Below are 21,811 nucleotides of genomic sequence, written 5' to 3' on the forward strand. Positions count from 1 at the left end.
GAGAATGAGACTATCGTGATTCTCGCTGAGAACACTCTTACAAAGGTGTGTTTTCTTCCTGTGCCTGCAGTCCTCCCTAACAGCAAGGGCTATTTCAAAACAACTGCATTAATGGTGAAATGAAAAGAAGCTATTCGGTCCATTTGTTGGGCAACTTGAGGCATGTCTCTTAATCACTAGCTTTCTCAGCTTCTTTCTCTGTAAAATGATGACAATTAAGAAGCCCCACCTCCCCACAGGGAAGTAGAGAAGATAAAATGTAATCCTAATTGGAATCATGCTCCCTAACTGAAAGGAGCTATCATTATTACATTTTACCATATTTAGTCTTGGAGAGCATTTCCCTATACTTTCTTTTGCACCTGATGTTAGATGATATAAAATGTCTGTTCTCTCTAATGTCACATTCATAGGAAAGGCATTTCTGATATCCGTAGCAAAAGGACTGGAATCAGACCCTCCTTCATTGTTACCTTTGAGAAGGGATTTTTCTGAGTCTGTCTTTGCCATTTTGGCATTTTGGATCATTCTATGTTCCCAAAAGTTCGCTCCTGAAGGGTATGCTTCTCTAGGAGCTGCTCTCAGCATGTTTTAGTTAGAGAACTGGTACTACCATCCACAGGTTGTGTACCCAGCTTTGGTCTGCAGCCAGGAAATTAGTCTGGAACCTCAACCTCCTACATGGAAAGACCCAGTGATTACCCACAGACTCTCTCCTGCTTGATAATGAAGAAAATCACAGATGCCACTTTATGATTGCTCCCCAATTTTATTAGTTGTTTAAGAAGATAAATGAAAATCCTTTTAGCATGTGTGTTTGAAAATTGCTCCAGTAGGAAAGGCCAGGTTTACATGTAATCATTATTTAACTATTAATGAAACTGTAAAACTATAATCATAATTTAAACTATAAATCACAGAGTTAGATTTGACTTGTATGGCTGCTTAAATTTTCCACGTTATGTTCAGTCTATGGTATTTTGAGGGGAGGTTCTGCCTCAACCATGAACCCTCCGTCAATTCTGAAGTAATTTCTGTAATCATTATATACCACTATGCTATATATTATTTTTAATAGGCAAAATATGGAGAACCGTCTCATAGAAAATGTCATGAGGATCATTCATATAGCTTTGTCCAAGATAAAATAACCTGGTAGTTGCTGAATATATAGTAGTACATGGTGTTAGAAACAGTCTGAATGAAGAATTTATTACATATTTACTTTGCTTTCAGTATCTTGGGTATCCAAGTGCCTTCTAAGATTGAGTTTGTGCCATGATCTTTGAGTTCAGGGTTCCCAGGTGTGGGTTAGGCCATTCTCTTTCTCACGTCTATCCTTTAATTCTTTCCTTACCTGTGCCCAGACTGTTTTTAAATCCATCCACTAAGATTTTTTTTTGTGCTGATTGCACATTTTGCACTGATGTTTAGCTGCCTTTTAAATCTCCTTGCTTGATTTTGTTTTATAGATTATGAAATTTGTTTCTTTTAATGTTTAAAACAATCTTGGGTTGCTTTTTACCTGCAACTCTTTACCTGCAGTTATGCTCTTTGTTGCATCAGCAGATTCTTCTGTGGTGTTTTGTTCCCTTCTGTTTTTAAATTTGGACTGTGACCTCCTCTTCTATGCAGACTCTACCACATACTCTGGCTGAGGGACTCAACATTCAGTGAGACTCAGTTTCCCCCAAGACAGACCCTCTCTTGTACCTTCCTTGTACCTTCTCTTGTACCTTTCTATTTGTACTTTCCTATTTTCAGAACTGCCTTCACCTCTGCTTCCAGAAGTAATGGGTACCACCGATTTCTGAACCACTGTACTATGGAACTATACTCTTCTATTTTCATTTCATTCATATGATAAGAAAGAGCCATATTTGAATGGCTCAACTGAGACTACTTTAAAACGTACTATTATAAAATGCATTAAATATGACCAGTGGATGATTAATTGCTTTACTGTTCATACATTAATAAAGCATACATGTATTGATCACATACTATGTGTCAGGCCCCTTCTGGTCACTAGAGACCCAAAGCTGAGCAGAGCGTATCTAGCTGAGGAGATTGACAAGTTAACAATTATTATATGATCTGATAAACACTATTATAGAACTATGACAAAGAGTGCTGAAAGATCAGGTGGTATTAATTATCACAGCAGTGTATGGATATTTACTTTGTGCCAGGCACTGTATTAAAGATTTAATGTTACTGATAACCTTGAGAGGCAGCTGACAGTGATAAACACATATTAATATTCTCATTTTACAAATGAGAAAACAAGGGTCATCCCATGAACAGGAGTTATAGCCCTACTAAGTGGCAACACTGGCATTTTCAAGCATATCTCTCCTAACTCTAAACCATTCCTTAAGAGTAGAAGCTGGGGGGGCGCCTGGGTGGCTCAGTTGGTTAAGCGACTGCCTTCGGCTCAGGTCATGATCCTGGAGTCCCGGGATCGAGTCCCGCATCGGGCTCCCTGCTCAGCAGGGAGGGAGTCTGCTTCTCCCTCTGACCCTCCTCCCTCTCATGCTCTCTGTCTCTCATTCTCTCTCTCTCGAATAAATAAATAAAATCTTAAAAAAAAAAAAAAAGAGTAGAAGCTGGGGAGGGACTTCATGGAAGAGATAGCAGTTGAACTGGGACTTGGATGAGTAGATATTAGCTAGTCAGGTTTGTTCTTGGAAGAAAGCAGTCTCATAAGCATGGAATGGATCTAGGAATGGCAGCAGCCTGCTGTGACAGGGACATAGGGAACACTGAGGAGGTGGGTAAGCCATGGAAGATGAGCCTGGAAAGGGAGAGGGACCAGATCCTGCAGATTTTAAAGCCACCACCGTCTCTCATATGAGCCAGCTCTAGCACATCACTGGGTTTGGGGAGAGAAGTAAAGGGGTTGGGGATGGGATTGAGAGCTGGGATAAGTATATTATTGACATGTATTTAAATAAGGAAAATATAAAGTTAAGATATTGGCAGTGTGTGTGAATTCTCTTCTCCATTTGCCTCATGTATAATGGTACCACAGAGCTACCTTCAAATGAGCAAGGTGTACCTACCATCCTGATGAGGTGTTTACCCTGTAAACACTTACTCTCTCACTGCACCCTCCTTCCCTTACTGCACAGCAACTGTTCAGTTGATTACTAGACTCCACCTCAAAGGTTTCAACCAGTAACTTTTTTAAAAAAAATGATTTGCCTTGGCTGGAACTTTGCAAGGAAGAAAATCACCTCCCCCCTCCCCAAAAAACCCCCTTGTGTTCTGGAGAGTATGTGTTCTGTTCAATGACTTCAGGCAACTAAGCTAAAACAACAACAATAATAATTTGTGATAACATTTAGAGCAATGCCAGTGATCTATGGTGTTTTGCCCTTTGGTTGGCATATGCACATTTGATTATCACCTATGTAGAAATATCTTCCTATAACGCACATCACTCAGGTGATGGGCTGCATAGTGGGGTTCTCTTTCTTTTTCTTTCTTTCTTTCTTTCTTTCTTTTTCTTTCTTTTTCTTTCTTTCTTTCTTTTTCTTTCTTTCTTTCTTTTCTTTCTTTCTTTCTTTCTTTCTTTTTCTTTCTTTCTTTCTTCTTTCTTTCTTCCTTCCTTCCTTCCTTCCTTCCTTCCTTCCTTCCTTCCTTCCTTCCTTTCTTTCTTTCTTTCTTCTTTCTTTCTTTCTTTCTTCCTTTCTTTTCATTGCAACAGTGACAGGTTTTCAATTTGTGTGACGCATAATGTTTTGAGGCATTTTTCTGCATTCACAAAGAGATTCTTCTGTTTTACTAGTGTGTATTTTAGAGGAAGTGAAGACATAAAAAATTGCTACTTGCTGTGGCCCTTTGTTGAAAAAGATATTTTCCTCTCAGGTACATGTGCACAGTGATTAAATACAGGACATCTGAGCACATTATTTCATTTGAAATCCCAATTAAAGTGTCTCGTAACTATTACAAGTTTAGTTGAACTTGTGTTCTTGGATTGTGCTCACTGTCAGCCACTCTTTTTATCTCAGTGCTGGATAATCACTAAATTCTTGTATTTATTTCCATTTTCCCAATTAGCTTAAGTTGTTAGCGTAAATTTATATGTCCTAGTTCTTCTAAGTTCTTGCCAATTACTTTGCAACATTGAACACTTTAACTGTGCTTGCTCTGGGGTATTAGCAATGAAACAGTAATTAACTGAGATACTTGCCTCTTTTCTTTGAAAGTTAAGAGAATGGGATTATACTCCGATAAACTGGCTTAAAGCAAAATGATGGTAACCCTTTTCATAACAAATTTTTAATCATAGTTTATATGTAATTCATTTTTTTACATTAGTTAAAACTACAGAAATGAAAACAAACCAAATTAGGGTTTGTCAGATACAATAAAATGTTAATAGATCAAGTCTGGCTTGGCTCAGTGATACTCTACAATTTATATGATGTTTTAAATGAATCATAAAATGTTAATCAAGTAGAAATTCTGACAAAACACAAGTAGTCTGATTGAGTTCTGCTATAGATATGAAGCAAATGGAATTTTCTTATTGAATTTTTTATCTTTTAAAAATTCATTTATGGTTATTGAAGAACAGACTTAGAAATAGTTTTTAAAATATTCTAAAATTATTTTCTTCCAAACACCTTCAGGATTTTGGTCATTTTCCTGGGGAGAAAAGTGAAATCCCAAATGTCTCAATAGTTAAATTGAATTTCAGACATACTTAGGAGCAATGAATAGATTAGCAACATTTACTGAGATTCTAATAATGCATCTAGATAAAAATGCTAAGGAACTGAAAATATACTAAGGAATAAATGTGTGTGTGTGTGTGTATACAGTTGATCCTTGAACAACATGAGTCTGAACTGCATGGGTCCCCTTACACACAGATTTTTTTCAATAAATACAATACTGTGCTATAAATGTATTTTCTCTTCCTTAAGATTTTCTTAAATAACATTTTCTTTTCTCTAGCTTACTTTCTTGTAAGAATACAGTATATAATACATATAACATACAACATATGTTTTAATTGACTATCATGTTATCAGTTAGGTTTCTCGTCAACAGTGGGCTATTAGTAGTTAAGTTTTGGGGAAGTCAAAAGTTATATTTGGATTTTTGACTGTGCAGGGGTCTGTGGCCCAATCCCTGTGTTGTTCAAGGGTAAGCTGCATATATGTGTGTGTGTGTGTGTGTGTGTGTATGCGTGTGTGTGTGTGTGTGCATGTGTATACTCTCCAACTTATTCTGATTTCATAAGCTATTTTATATGGATCTAGTACCATAGAAGCCTAAAATGTAGAGATGATGTGAGAGGGTTTTTGTGTTGTGGAACTGTCAGATACTTGGTTTGGGGCAAAGATTGAAATGGAGATGAGGGAGATCTGAGTTGGGAAGTTCTGCAAGTGATACCAAAGGGTGAGATTCTGTAGCTATACGAAGGCATAGTGTCTTCAATAGGAGCAGCAACCATCTACTCCTTCGCTTCTTTAAAGTCTTCAACTCAGCTTACTGGGAGATCATTTCTTTTTTAATGTCAATATATAGTCAGTTTTATTATGTAAATTAAAAAACATTTAGTTTTAAAAAAAGATAATATGTTACTCTTACCCTCATTAGATTCTACTAAATTCTCTTGAGGCGGGGGTGGGGTTGTGGGGGACTGTGCACGGCCCATTGTTCTATACCCTGAACACCCCACTCCCATCCACTATCCAGTATTCCTAAACTCCTTACCCTGCCCTATTTTTATCCCCTTGGATTTATCATGATCTAATATTTCCCTATATATTATAAGTTATTGTTCATCTCCTCTTCCTAGAATGTATGCTCCATGAGGGAAGAGTTTGTTGTCTGTTTTCTTTGTTTTGTTTTCCAAATGTCTAGAGAAGTGCCTAGAAGTTAAGAAGCGTTGAGTAAATTAAGTGTTGTCTAAATTGTTGGGTCCCTAGTTAAATATCTTGGTTAGTTCCATATATCTATGGCTACGTTGTTCTCTTTCCCTTGCAAGTAGAGCTACAAAGCCAGATATTTAAATCAGCATAGTCTTTCTTCCTTTTTCTACGATTTGGGAGCAAATCATTGGCCTGAAAGGGAAAAAAGAACATGAACTGACACAGGACTGATCTGGGACCTGGAAAGATTGAAGCACCATAAAGAGGCTTTCTGCTCTGGTCTTTGCTAATTCAAAGAGGCCCAGAATTTGCCTCAGTGTCCTGAACTTATAGATAGGAGACCTTGGTTCTTGTTCTGTCCTGTCACTAATTTATTATGTGACATTGAACAAATCACTGTCTTAGTTTCATTGTTTATAGCATGGGGATAGTAATAGTTTTAAAAGTTTAAGATACTATATATTTGTAAACACATTATTATTGTTGCTTTTATTTAAAAAATATTTTCCTAAGATACCATATCTTTATGTGTGGAATAAGATTTTAAGGCATAATATATGATATATAATGATATATTTGCTTAATATGCATATGAAATATTTCCTGGTTTAGAATATCAATCATTTCTGTAAAGTATGACTTTGGGGGGTATCTTTTTCATTCGGATATGAACATCAGTCACTTTGTTGGCGATCAGAAAATGAAGTTTGGCTATTTGTGATCACTGCTTTTGGCTAAGAGAATAATGGATTCAAAGTGAGATGCTGCATGGAGGTTGCATGGAGGGCCCGTGAGGAAGGCTTAGGCAGGTAATGGGCACTGACGAGGAATGAGTTTGTCATGAACCAGCCCATCAGGCGCAAGGGCCATAAAATGAGGCCATGAGGGACATGGTGTTCCTGATGACAGTAGTAAATCCGTTTCAAATAAAGTGAACTGTTTGCTTAAACTTTCCTATGTTCTGTCAGACCTTTGGCTCTGAGAACCAACTCAATATAGAAATTAGCTCACCCAGAGGCTGCAGGGCAGAAAGACTCAAAGTACAGACTGTTGCATCAAAATTGTGTTTAGTAAAGCAAAACTATCATGAAATATTTGGTATGTTGTCTTTTTGAACTTTCTAGCTTGGACAGAATTGTCCCTTCTTATATTATTCTTTTGGTATAACATGTGGAAAGAACAAAGTTCTCACCTGATAAAATACATATATATTCAGCTCTCTGACAAATCTATAGGCTTTTAATTTTAATTTTTTATTAACATTATACAGGGAGAATTGTTTAGCATCCCAAGTAAGCATTGACTGCCCTTATCCTTGTGGACATTTCATGTTTTATTTTTATGTGAACTTTTTCTACTTTCTTTTCTCCAGTGAAGATGGTTTCAAATAAAGCTGTCTGCTATAGAAAGACATGGTTGCTAGGGAGCCAGAGTCACAACGGCTGATGTTACTAGGGAGGATACAGAGGTGAGTCCCTGATTATAGAAGAGAAACATTTTTCATTCTTCTTGAAAGTGAGTCTTTATATACAGATGACAGATTCGCTAACTCGGTTAGGAATAAGACTTCAGAAAGAAATATGAAATTTTAATATGTTTCCTCAGAGTGATATAAATCTAAAGATATTTTCCCCGGATGAATGAATGGGGTTTGTGCCCACCTCTATCTTACTATATGGTGAAAATGCTTTTAGAAAATCCCACATGTGTAAGACTGTTGAATCACAGACCTGTACCTCTGAAACAAATCATACATTATATGTTAAAAAAAGAAGATAGTAGGAAGGGAAAAATGAAGGGGGGAAAATCGGAGGGGTAGACGGACCATGAGAAACTATGGACTCTGAGAAACAAACTGAGGGTTCTAGAGGGGAGGGGGTGGGGGGATGGGTTAGCCTGGTGATGGGTGTTAAAGAGGGCACGTATTGCATGGAGCACTGGGTGTTATATGCAAACAATGAATCATGGAACACTACATCAAAAACTAATGATGTATGATGATTAACATAACATAATAAAATTAAAAAAAAAGGAAAAAAAAAAGAAAATCCCACATGGTGCAAATCTTTTGGTTTATAAAACCGGGCAAGCTCTCTAAAATCTTGGGCTTGTCACCTAGGTGGGATGATGAATCTCTGCCTAAAATTTTTTTCATCTTCACATTTGGTTAAGTATAGGTCAATAAACATTCACTGAGATCTCCTATGTGCTAGGCATTTTACTAGGGGCTTTTCATATATTTCTCATTTAATCTTATAATCCTGATGCAAGTTATTATTATTTTAATAAACACTAGTAAATATTCTAGTTGATGGAGAAGGTGGGATTTGAATCCCATTCAGTGTCACCATCTTATTTCTATTAAAACATGTCCTAATGATGAATAGAATAAATTCACAAATACATCAATTTCATATTTCAAAACCACACCACCATTAGTTTTTCTGTTAGTTTTACTAATGCTTCTGAAAAATCCATAAATGGTAAAGTTTAGTGAAATACTTTCAGGAGAATATTCTGACATTTGAAAACAAAATGTGCTAAACATTGCTTAGTTTTATCATTAGATAGTTTAATTTTAAGGTGTCTTGTTAAATAATTTGGGTTCCTTGTAGGTTGTTGTTAATGCTCACAATTAAACTCAAAACTAACTGAATAGACATCTTGTATAGAATATTGTGCTATAATAGGTAAGATAGTCATTACGAAGCTTTCTGTACAATGTGATGGGGATACTACCAGATGATAAAAGGAAAGAATCTTGAGTAGAAATATTTCTTTTTTTAAGTAATCTCTATGCCCAATGTGGGGGTCAAAGGACCCTGAGATCAAGAGCCACATGCTGCACCAACTCAGCCAGCCAGGTGCCCTGAGAGTAGAAATTTTTTTTTTTTTGGTAAGATTTATTTATTTATTTGAGAGCAGGAGGGAGAGGGAGTGGGAGAGAGAGAATCTCTAGCAGACTCCCCGCTGAGTGTGGAGCCCAACATGGGGCTCAATCCCAGGACCCTGAGATCATGACCTGAGCCAAACTCGAGAGTCAGATGCTTAATTGACTGAACCAGCCAGGTGCCCCTGAGTAGAAATCTTAAATGTCTCCTCAATATTTGAAATTGGCAGTCAACCTTATCAGCAACATGTTCCTCTTCAACTTTAGATCCTTCAGTCACCTCTAACCTAGAACACTTTAGTGGAGTCCCAAGGTCAAAGCCAAAGAGTATCTATCCACAACTTCTGAGATTATGGAGTTTTCATTGTCACCAGTATCCACTCACAGAATGTGAATAAGAGCCTATGGAATTGACTAATGCCCTTTAAGAAAAGGTTGTGAATGTTGGGGTCCATGTGAAGAAGACACGAACCACACTGAAGAGTGGATTGGCACCCTATTAACCTGAGAAACCGCATCCTGTAGCTCAGAATATCTTTTAGGAAGCAAAAGTGAATTAAAAAAGAAAGAAATGTTCTTAGAGAGCAAGCTGTATGACTTGAGTGAGATATATTGAGGCAATTATTGTGCTGGGTTTTCAAAAGTGCTGGAAAATTTTATGATCACCACTAGGTACTTGTAGTCAGTGGAGATATAAGAGAAAGATTATTTAATGCTTTTGAATGTGGATTTATTGTCTGTGAGAATTAGGATTGAGAGTTGTTTCCATGTAGTGATTTTTCCTATGCTACATTATTTTTTTTAAGAATTTTTTTTTAAAAAAAGAAAGTTTGGTCTCTTCCTCTGAAATACCAGTTTGTTGATTACTGTTAGGGGAAGGACATTTGATTAGGTGGATTGGCTCAAGTAAAGCAAATGCCACCCTACTTTAATGGAGATTGTTTAGAAATGTAGTGTTTTGGGATTGCTACCTTAATGGTTATCTGTGAATTTAACACTGTCAATCTCTTATCTCACAGAGCGTGTGGGCAAACCTTTAAATGACTCCAATTTTAGAGATGGCGACACTGTGCATTAGACATTATCCTTTGCAGCAGACCTGAGCCTTGAACACAGACCGAGATAGGAGATTTATGGGAAAGACAAGACTTGTTTCTCAAACCACTGGTTGCTCATAAAACATGATAATCAGATAGAGCTGCATGAGTTTTAAACATAGGAAGAAAGTGGAGGTATTCTTCCACATACTTTGTGATTTTATCTGTAAGCCAACTTTCCAGGAAAAAAACCTTATAAATAGTTGCAGGAAGAGGCAAGTTGTTAAGGGAAATGGCAATATTAAAATCATCTGTAAGGCTGTATTGTTTATAAATGAGCCAGTTTGATTTGAAGGATTTGATTCATCTAGTGAGTCAAAATAGCCAAAGTATTTGTATAAATTACCTATGTTGATATGGCCTAGGGGTTATATGTATATGTACAATTTACAAAGCATCCAGAAATTGTTAGGAAGCTTTTGACATGGTTTAATGTGGGCCCCACTCTAGCTCGAAAAGGAAACATTCAGTTCTTCCCAAAATATCTACTGAGCCCCTATTTTATGTCAGGCATTGCAAACGTGATTATGGATTAGACATAGGGAAATACAATCCTACTATTAAAAAAAATATTTACTAAACACAACATTGCTATTGAGACAGATTGTATGAAACAAAATAGGATTATTTGACCTTGAGTGCCAAGTCAGTTATCATTGCCTATTCTGGAAGATATCAGTCCATCATAGCAAAGACCCAAAGGACCTGCATATTTTTAGGTTATAATCACAAGAAATTAAAAAAACTGTTTCACAAACATTTAGTCTTCTTTGTTCTTCAGATACATGCAAATAATTGCTGCTATGTTTTTTTCTTTTTGTTTTTTCTCTTTTAACAGGCAGTGGTTACAATTGATTCAGTACTACTTTACCAGAATAAGTAAAGGTCTATTTGCCTTGCATGATATTAAATTAAATCTGTCTGAGAGATAAACAACTTAAATTTTAATGCTTCACATTCAAGAGTGCATCTGTGCTAATATTTAAATAATACATCTATCTTTCAGACTCTGATTTAATGTTTTCGTCTTCTTTGGTTTTAGGCTTTTGCTGAAAGCTCTAAATTTATTTAATCCTTTTCTTTTCCAGAAAAGTGAGGGTATTGCTCTAAACCTTGCTTGACTAAAAAAAAAAAAAAAGTGCAAATCTTACTTCAGATTCATCCACTGAGTTATTTATTTTACCAGTTTCAAGGCTTAGTCATAAAGGCTAATAATATAAAGCAATGCTACCTGTAATATTCTTTTAGTATATTTGATAGAAGCATAGAATGACCACATCATCAACTATATGCCTATAAAGAAATTTGTTTTATGTCTTTCCTCACCAATTTGAATTACTCCATTCCCCAAATCACTGAAGGTGAAGCAATCTTTCTAGGATTTCTATATGAATATAGGTTTTTTTTTTTTCACTTTTCATATATAAGATGAACCAGTAGAGTGTAAATACATTTTCATTTTTAATTTTTTTCCTCCTTTATATTGGTATATTGCTGAACTACTTCCTTCTTTATGGAGAGTTTGTAATACACACACACTCACTTTGCCCCATGAGACAAGATAGCGTAAGAAAAAAAATTCAGGACCATAACGTTATTCCTTCCATTAACTTGGGTAGAGTTCTAAACCTTGAAGAACTTCAGTTTTTTTATTTGGAAAATGGAGTCAATCATATCTACCTTTTTTGGGCATTATGAAGATTAAATTAACATGCAAAAGAAATAGATTCTGACAAATTGTGGGCAATAAAAATGTGTCAGCCCTTTTCTCCTTATTGTTAATTGTTGAATACATTAGCAGGACAAAGCAAGCCGTTCTTTACTTTTTTTCCCACTAAGATCTAGGAGAAATGGAAAAGCTTTATTTTACTTTTCATAATGTATAAGATTTTCATTCAGAAGACACAAAATTTAGTACTAGGAGATAATCATGGTATTGTTTCACACGTTTTCTTAGAAGGAACTAAAATATTATCATTTGAAATTTTATTAACCATATCAACTATTCTATAGTTTGAAAAATAATTCAAATAAATGGAGTTGGCTTGAAATTTTATGTTTTTTGGAAAAGCTGTGTAGAACTCAAATACATCTTTCTCACCTTGCAAATATTTAATTCATAATTATGCACCAAGGACTTATTAATGATAAAGCAGTTCACATCTAACCTTTTAAAAATTCTGTCTTAGGCATTTGTGATGGATAGTCTCCATGATGGCCACCACCAGTTTCTTCCTTCTCCGTACCTGTACACTCTTCCTCCTATCAAGGGGTGGAATCTAATTTCCATCTCCTTGAATCTGGGCTAGCCTAAAGTGACTAGTGTGACCAATAAATTGGAGCAGGCGTGATGCTCTATAGCCTCCAAGCCTAGGTTATAAGAAGTTTCATATCTTCTTTGTTGATCATTTGGGATGCTTCTTCTCAGAATCAATTTGCCTTGTTGGGAGAATGCCCAGACATATGGAGAAGCCATGTATAGGAGCTCTGGTTGACAGTTCCAGCTGAGCTCCAGTTGGTGGCCATTATCCACAGTCAGCCATGAGAATGAGCCACCTTAGATGTCTAGCACAGTTAAGTCCTCAAATGACTCTAGCTCTAATGACAATTGGACACCACATAAGAAGCCCTGAGTTAGACCAAGTCAACCTACAGAACCATGAAGGAAAACAAAAAACTGTTGTTTTAAGCCACCAAGTTTGGGGTAGTTTGTTATGTAACGGAAATATGGATAACAGGAAAGCATTTATAAGCAAACTACATGTCCACATAAGGATGTGGTATTTGTTATGTTAAACCTCAAAGTATTAAGCAATTTGTGTCCTTAATAGGTCCAAATCCTGTTTTTTTACTTCATTGTGATCAGGTTTTAAAAAATATAGTGAATGTATGGTGTTAGATTTGAGGGGGAGAATTAAAATATAGAATTTTGGAAGTTGGAGCTTCATATGCATCCATCCATTCATTTAAATATTGATTATGTACATATGCAAAGCAATACACCAGGTGCTGTGGGGGATAAAGGGATGAGTCATAAAGCTGTACCAATATTAGCATTTTGAAGGCCCTCCCTTTTCCCTCTAAAGACAATAAAACAGTGTTCATGTTTCCTGCTGGGTTTTCATTTGGTGTTCTCTTCAGTTTTCTTTTTTCCACTCTTTTGATCTTTTTTTTTTTTTTTTTCAGATTGTTAGTTTCTTTTAGTGTTTGGAAAATGTAAAAAAGAAAAAAAAACCTAGTTTGAAGGAAAAATAATCACATGCATAAATACATAGTAATAAAAAAAAAACCCACACAAACTAGTAATGCTAGTAAGCAATCAAAATTTTGGTGAAGATTTTTATTTTTTTGACTCAGTTATTTTTTGACACCATAATATTGTTGTCTTTCAGTGAGATTTATGTTCATGATCTGATATAAATGACAAGATGGATAATACAATTTTTCTGTAGCCCAGATGCTTCAATTATGATAAACCAACTATTAATTGCTTTTAAAGTACTGTGACTTTGTTAAGAACATGAACTTTGAAGGGAGAGAAGCTGGACCATATTTATGACTGACATTTACTGATTTTTTTTTTTACCTAAGGTGATTTTCAGAACACTCTTAGCCTAAGTTTTATTATCTACGAAGTAAGTATAAAAATGGTACTGATACCCAAAGGCTATTATGAGTATTGGCTGCAAGTATGCATGTAAAATACTTGCAAGGGCTCTAGCACATAGTAAGAGAATCGACATTTTTCTGAAATCACAGTCATGGAGGATTACATTTTCTAGGGTCTTAAACAATGGTGGTGCTGAGGGTTTAATGCAATGTTATTTAGGTTCCATAGTCAGTGAGGCAATTAAAAAATGACCTGGACCTATTTACTTTTTACAAGTGGTTTTAAAATTTAAAAGAATCATTTAAAAGGCAGTATAAGCTTTCTTTAAATGAAATCCCATAAAAAGGACCATTTGTTTGGTTGAAATGGGGGTAGGGATGAATCTCACTTTCTGCAGTGGTTCTCTTAGGATGAAAACCTAATGGCTTACCAAAGTCCAGGTTAAAAATGATGGCACTGGGAGTGTCTGGGTGGCTCAGTTAGTTGTGTCCAACTTTTGGATTCAGCTCAGGTCCTGATCTCATGGCTCATGGGACATAGCCCCACATCAGTCTCCACGCTCAGCAGGGATATGCTTGGATAGTCTCTCCCCCTGCCCCTCCCCCACCGCCTCAAATAAATAAATCTTAAAAAAGAAAACACGATCACACTAGCCTATTATTTTTATGTTTGTGGCTCTATTTCTTTCTAGTCCTGCTGGCCATGTGTTGGAAGCCCTTGAAACTATATATTATCCTAAATGTCCTTCCTATGTCATCTCTTGCTTCCCTACCAGAGTACAGTTCCTGTTCCTCATTCTGCCTGCAGAGTTCTAACTTGTGTTTTTGTTTTTCAGAGATCAGCTTCATTGTTCCAGCTTGGAGGTGAAAGGACTTAAGTGGAATATGTTTTAAGGGAAAAAAACTTGAAATGCATTAAATTTACTATTGCCAACATTTTATCCCATTACAAATGAAATCAAACATGTTTCACCTGAATTGCTCAAACAGATTGAGCTACATTTTCATTCCATAGTTTTAAATTTTATAATTTGGGATTTCTCCAAATACATTCTAGGGAAGTTGGTGAAGATACTACCAGCTGGTGAGCACAGATGTTATTTCATTAACATATTTAGCCAAACCTTGATGAATCCTAATATATATTTCCTTAAACCAAAACGTTTCTTTCCTTGAGTTCTTTTTCTCAAAGACTTCCAAAAATTTCCAGGGATCTCCACACATATCCATGAGATTTGCCTGGTTGTAGGTCTGCCTTTAGTGAGTCCAGTCCAAACTCCACAGACCTTAGAGCTGCTCCCCAATTCTTGTGCACCTCAAGGCTTTGCCATTGGTGTCACTCATGAAGCTGGGTGTGTTTTACCTCTGGTACGGGGGTCTTGCAGCTTACTCTTGCACCAACGAGAGCACGTCTTCTGCTCTCTGTTAGAGGAAAGAGCTAAGTTTCCTAGAAAAAGTAAGTCCTAAAGTAGTTGGTGACAGTTCTTTTGGTTAAAGATGTGCTTATTTTAAAATTTGAACTAATATAAATGCATATAGGTGAAAGGGGGAGTCCTCTATTTTTGTCCATTTTGTTCAAATCTTCTATATATTTCTCCTTTTTTGTTTCTCTATCATATACATATCTATATGTATTTTTTTAAAGATTTTATTTATTTATTTGAGAGAGAGAGAGAGAGAGAATGAGAGAGAGCACATGAGAGGGGGGAGGGTCAGAGGGAGAAGCAGACTCCCTGCCGAGCAGGGAGCCCAATGTGGGACTCGATCCAGGGACTCCAGGATCATGACCTGAGCCGAAGGCAGTCGCTTAACCAACTGAGCCACCCAGGCGCCCTCTATATGTATTTTTAAAACTAGAGTTCTTAGGGGAAAGGAGAAAGAGAATGAAGCAGAGGCAATATTTGGGAAGATAATGGATGAAACTATACCAACTTTGCCTTGATTAGTGTTTTATGATATATTTTTTACCCATGCTTTCATTTTCAACTTTTCTATTTTTTCCATGTTGTATCCCTTATAATTAATTTGCAAATTCTAATTTAAAAAATGTAGCCTAAAATTTTTTGTCCTTAATTGGAACCTATGGTACATTTAGATTTAATGTAATTACTAACATTTCAAATTGTCCTGTCTTTCCTCTCCTTTCTTGCCTTTTTAGGGTTGATTATTTTTTATTATTCCAGTATTCCGTTCTACTACTTTGGAAGTTGTATATTATGTTTTTTCTTTTAGTGGTTTCCCTAGAAATTATAATGTGAATATTTAACACATCAAAGTCTAATGTCATATAGTACTTTTACCTTTCTCCTAGACAGTAGAAATTTTAAAGAATTTTAATGCCAATTATTCTCTTCTTGATTTATATTATTTTGCTAGATATTTTAATTCTATTCCACAACATATTATTACTATTTTTTGTTTAATATTGTCAAAATTCATTTAGATTTACTCATATGCTTTCTATTTTTTTTAAGATTTTATTTATTTATTTGACAGAGAGAGAGTGAGAGAACACAAGCTGGGGGGGTGGCAGAGGGAGAGGGAGAAGCAGGCTCCTCGCTGAGCAGGGAGCCAATGCAGGGCTCAATCCCAGGACCCTGGGGTCACAACCTGAGCAGAAGGCAGATGCTTAACTGACTAAGCAACCCAGGCACCCCTCAAATACTAATTTTTTTGCTCTACATTCTTGCTTGTATCTCAGACTTTCCATTTGGAATCACTTTCCTTATGCCTGAAGAATATCTCCTAGGATTTTATTAATGAAGATCTCTTAGTGGCAAACTTTCTCAATTTTTGCTTATGAGAAAAATGCCATTATTTCTCCCTTTTAAAAATTATATTTTCTCCAGATATAGAAATCTAAATTGACAGTCACTTCTTGCAGCCCACTGAAAGTGTCATTCCACTGTCTTTTGGTTTCACTGAAGCTGTTGAAAAGTCACATGTCAGTCTGTTGTTCCATTGAGAGAAAACTGTTCTCTGACTTCTTTTAATATCATCTCTTTGTTTTTGGTGGTGTGCTGCTTTACTGTAATGTGACATTTCTTCTGCAATCTGTGGATTGATGTCTCTTATCGTTTCTAGAATATATTCTGCCACTGTCTTTCCAAATATTGTCCCTGCCTTGTTCTCTCTCTCTTCTCCATCTGGGGCTTTGATAAAAATATGTGAGGCATGCTAACTCTACTTTCAATCTTTTCACCCCATTTCTTCATTTCTTCATAGTGCATTGTAGATAGTTTCTTCTGATCAATCTTCCAATTAGTTTTCTTTTCAGCTGTTTTTAACCTGCTCACAGTCACATCAATTGAGTTCTTAAATTTGAATATATATATATATATAGAGAGAGAGAGAGAGAGAGTATCTCTTTTATTCTTTCTCATATCTGCTGGGTCACTTTTTATAATGTCCACAGATATGTTATACATTAATTCTTCTTTTTTTTTAAGATTTTATTTATTTATTTGACAGAGAGAGAGAGAGAGCACAAGCAGCGGGAGCGGGAGAGGGAGAAGCAGGCTCCCCACTGAGCAGGGAGCCCAATGCGGGACTCGATCCCAGGACCCTGGAATCATGACCTGAGCTGAAGGCAGATGCTTAACCATCTGAGCCACCCAGGTGCCCTAATTCTTCTCTTTATTAGGCATTTTATAACTTAGAGCTTATGAATCAAATATCTGAAATCTCTGTTCTGGCTTTTTGTTATTGTTGTTCTAATAATTGGTGTGTACATTGTAAGTATTAATTCTTAGTTGCTTATTTTCTTTGGGAAATTATTTGTGGGAATTGCTGAGTCTCTGGATGAGGATGAATTCCTCTGAAAATCTGGAGAGTATTTTTGTTTACTTCTGCCATGTACCTGAGGGAACTATGTCTGGGATCATCTTAAACTAAATTTATATTCTGGGGTCTTTTGGATCACACAAGTGATATGAATTTGAGCTACAAATCTACAGAAAGTCTGGTTTACAACTTTTCAGTGAAGATTTATCCTTTTTGCTTTCCTTAATACCAAGGCAAATTTCCTTGTAGCCTCCGGGAGGTGGAGAAAGAAGGATGAACTTACTTCTGATTCACTCTCATTAACCTTGTGGCCACCTGAAGTCCCACATTATTGGTTGGGAAGTGTCTATTATCAACTTCCTAACTTGGGTTAACCTGGTGCTTTATTTTTAATCCCCATTATTCCATGAGTCTATGAAAATGAAATTCAAGTTTCTAGGTTTAGAAAATACCCCCATGTAAAAAGCTGCATTAGTCCTCTGCTTACTCTCTGGATCCATTTTTTTTATTATGTCTTTGATTGGCAATAAGTTACTATTTTGTTGTATCATAGCTGCTTTTAATATGACATTTTTATGTATAATTTAGTAATTTTATTTATTTATTTTAGACTTTTATTTTTATTATTTATTTGAGAGAGAGAGTGAGAGAGACCATGAGAGGGGAGAGGGTCAGTGGGATAAGCAGACTCCCTGCCGAGCAGGGAGCCTGACATGGGACTCGATCCCAGGACTTTGGGATCATGACCTGAGCTGAAGGCAGTCGCTTAACCAACTGAGCCACCCAGGCGCCCCTAATCTAGTACTTTTATTTGTTTTCAGAAGGATTATCAGTCCCTTTAACTTCCTAGCCACCATAATATCTGAAGCATAAATCCCCATTCTTGTCTATCCTATTAGTGTATTACTTAATCATATGGAGACTTGTCACATCTCTTACTTTTTATGAATAATTATTAGGGTATGTAACATTTTATTGTATGTGTCACCTTTCTAATTCTATTACAAATACCTAAAACAACTTTGATGTAACACATATGGCACCTAAACAGAGTCACGTTACTGGTGCCAATAATATATTGGCTGATTGAAAGACTAGGGTTCAATTTCTCCATTCAAAGAATATTCTGTTTTTTTTTTTTTTTAACTATCAGTATAACACCACTGACCCACTGGCAGTAAGTCATGCTCTTTAAGCTGCTTTCTCCATCAGCACTGATTAATTTGGACTGATCTATCTCTACCCTTTGGGCAGGACCATTCATCACCAGGAGCTTACATTCATGAGAGAGAGGAGATCAGGAAATGCAAGACCAGACTACTTGTGAGTGTGTGTGAAATGGTAGTGGCAGAAGTGGTTAGTTTTCTCTCAATATCTGCTCTCCTTTATCCCATTACAGTAGACTTTTTAGCTAGATACATGGCTTCCTAGAATAATAAAGTATACTGGCCAGCTGCCTTTGTAAAGAAGTATGAAGTATAACTATATTCAGTGGGCTGTAAGTGGAAATACCCTGTGACAGCTTCCAGGACTCTTTGATATGAGACAACTGGCATGTACCTACTGAGTCCTCTTAACCCCTTCCCCTAACTTGTTGCTTAGAATATATGTAATGGCTACAATTCCATCTCAGACCATGACTGAAGATAATGCCCAAAGGATGGCACAGTGGAAAGTTAGGAGTCTGGATCCTTGAGGACATTGTGGAGCTGGGCTGCCTCACTGTCTCTCTGTAATGGTTAGCTCTGAACTCTTACCTGAGAGACAAATACATTTCTGGCTTGTTTAAACCACTATCATTTTACGTTTCTGCTATTCACATTTGAACATTATCCTAACTAATCTAATGAGTAAATAGTTAATTCCAGAAATTATGCAGCCAGGAGATTTGTTTATAAATATCTGGAATCTAAGACAGAACATTTAATCATACCTGATTAAGGATTTTTGTCACTCCTTATGTGGTATTGGACGGTAAATAGCATAAACTAAGTAATATCTGTTTTATGTGCTTAAATTAAAAGCAGAGTAAACAATACAGTTTTCGGTATATGGTTTGAGTTCCATTACTCTACAATTTATCTTGTTATCCTTTTAAAGTCTCCAGGTTAAATACCTTCCCTGTATATTGTTCATAATTTCATGAATTGGATAAAACCCCCGAAAAAATATTGTCAAGGCTTCATGTCATAATGCACTGGGTGGCCCTGGAAACATGAGACATTTTTATAAACATAACATGACTAGGTGTTTGTGCTTTATATTGATCTATATAAATTTCCCCACTGAAAACAAAATAAATTGATGAGAGCAATTTTTTTTTGTCAGACCACTGAAGTATTAACATGATTCTCATTTCTGCAACTGATTAATTTTATGTATATAAGAAGGGAAATGTAAAGGTTTTACCAAATCTTTCAGGAACAGATAATTGCTATGTAATATATCCATTCCAGCTTTTCAACTCATTCTACAGAATGGCAAAATCCTGTTCTTGATTCCAGAAAAAGGAAAACCCCAAAATAATAAATAAGGGAAGTTTCATTTATGGATATAGATACAAAAGTCTTAAATAAAATAACAGCAAATTGAAAGAGCAGTGTACAAATCACCATACATCATGACCAAATAATTTTTTGGGGGGTTTGCAAGTATGGGTCAACATTAGGAAAGATACTAGTGTGATTCATTTTACCAATAAATTAAAAGTGGAGGGGGAAGGTCACTCAATAGATACTGAAAAATTCCTATTTTTATCAGAGATCCCAATAAAATCTCTTAGAAAGAGAAATAAAGAGAACAATCCCTTAACTAAATATAGTGTATTTATAAATGACTTTAAGCACAGATCTTACCTAATGCAAAATATTAGAAATGTTCACATTATAGACAAGCACAAGACAAAAATTTTCACTACAATTGGTAGTACCCCACATTGGGTGAGGAATCCTGTTCAATTTAATAAATTTAAAAAATAATATATGTAATATATAAATTTTATTAGGTTTATCTTTTATATTATTTATTTATAATATACAATATATAATATAATTTATATAGGATTATATAAATAATATACAAATCTATCTCTATATTATATATATATATATATATATATATATATATATATATATATATATATATTACCAATGATGCAAAAGAGATGAATAGACTAATGGGACTCTAGTATAATCTTGAAATAGATTCATGTATATATAAGAATTTAATATATAATAAAGGCACCATTCTTATTTATTTGAGGAATGCCTTCCTAAACAAGGCAGAAAATCTAGAATAGAAAAAGGAAGAAAAATCAAGATATGTGAGTATTATAAATCAAAAAAACAAAAATAAAAAACAAACCCAAGTATGTTAAAAGATAAATTTAAAAGGCAAGCAGGAGGTTTACTTAGGATTCTGGAGCAAAGCCCTATCTTTTGTGGCAGAGAACAATTCCTTTTTTGGAAAAACAGCATGATGCTGGTCACAAATAAAAATTTAGTCCTTATCATGGAACACAAGTGACTGTGAAACAAAGCTGATCATCATGAGCTATTATCAGACCTACCATGTCATAAGGCAGGGTGGGTCTGACAGTAATCTATTACATAATGGAAGGGATACATTCAGGACTGGACTGAAGTCAGTCTAGAACACCTGAGTAAATTACATAGACAGGTGGCTTGGGCCCATTTGCCTGTTCTGTAGGACCTTTCCTTCAACACACTACAGCATCATTGGGAAATCCCTGACAGAGGGAAAAAGGACTTGGGTCTGATTCACAAAAAAGTTTGGTAGAATATGTTGGTGCTAACCACAAGGAAACCGCTGATCTATTAAAGTCCCACTCAAGCTTGACCCTGAAGGAAGGCATTTAAGAGAAATCTTCCCATTGGGCAGAGTTAAGAGCAATATACTTGGTTATCCATTCCATATTGAAAAAGAAGTGGCCTGAGGAAAGGATATATAATGACTCCTAAGCAGAGGGAAATAATATATCAAGTAGTCAGTACTTAAAAGGAACATGCAAAGATAAGAGACAAGGATGTCTAGCAGAAATGTATATACATTGACTAATTGGAGTGGACATGATGCATGCAGACGTTTTATTACATATCAATACCTACCAGAGAATAGCAATCTCATACAAAGCCCTTGACAACCAAGTAGACAACGAATGTCAGCTTCTTACTGAGTCATCCCAGTACTTATACAATGGGTCCATGAAGACATGGTGGCAAGGATGGAAAGTAAGCATGGATCAAAACACACATGCTCCCTTTCACTAAGTTGGATCTTTTCATCCCCACAATCTTAGTCTTTGCTGGATTAGAGATCCTAGCTCCCAGGGTAGGAAATCTGCCATGGGTTCCACCTAACGGGGGGCTACAACTATCACCTTGCCACTTTGGGTTCCCTATGCCAGTGAACAAAACAAAAACAAAACAAAAACAAATAAACACACAAAAAGGCAAGCAGTAGACTAGAATAAAAAAATGTATATATGTATAAAAATTATCCTTTTAATCAAAAATATG

The sequence above is a fragment of the Halichoerus grypus genome, chromosome 3 (genome assembly GCF_964656455.1).
Source record: "Halichoerus grypus chromosome 3, mHalGry1.hap1.1, whole genome shotgun sequence".
Taxonomy (NCBI): domain Eukaryota; kingdom Metazoa; phylum Chordata; class Mammalia; order Carnivora; family Phocidae; genus Halichoerus; species Halichoerus grypus.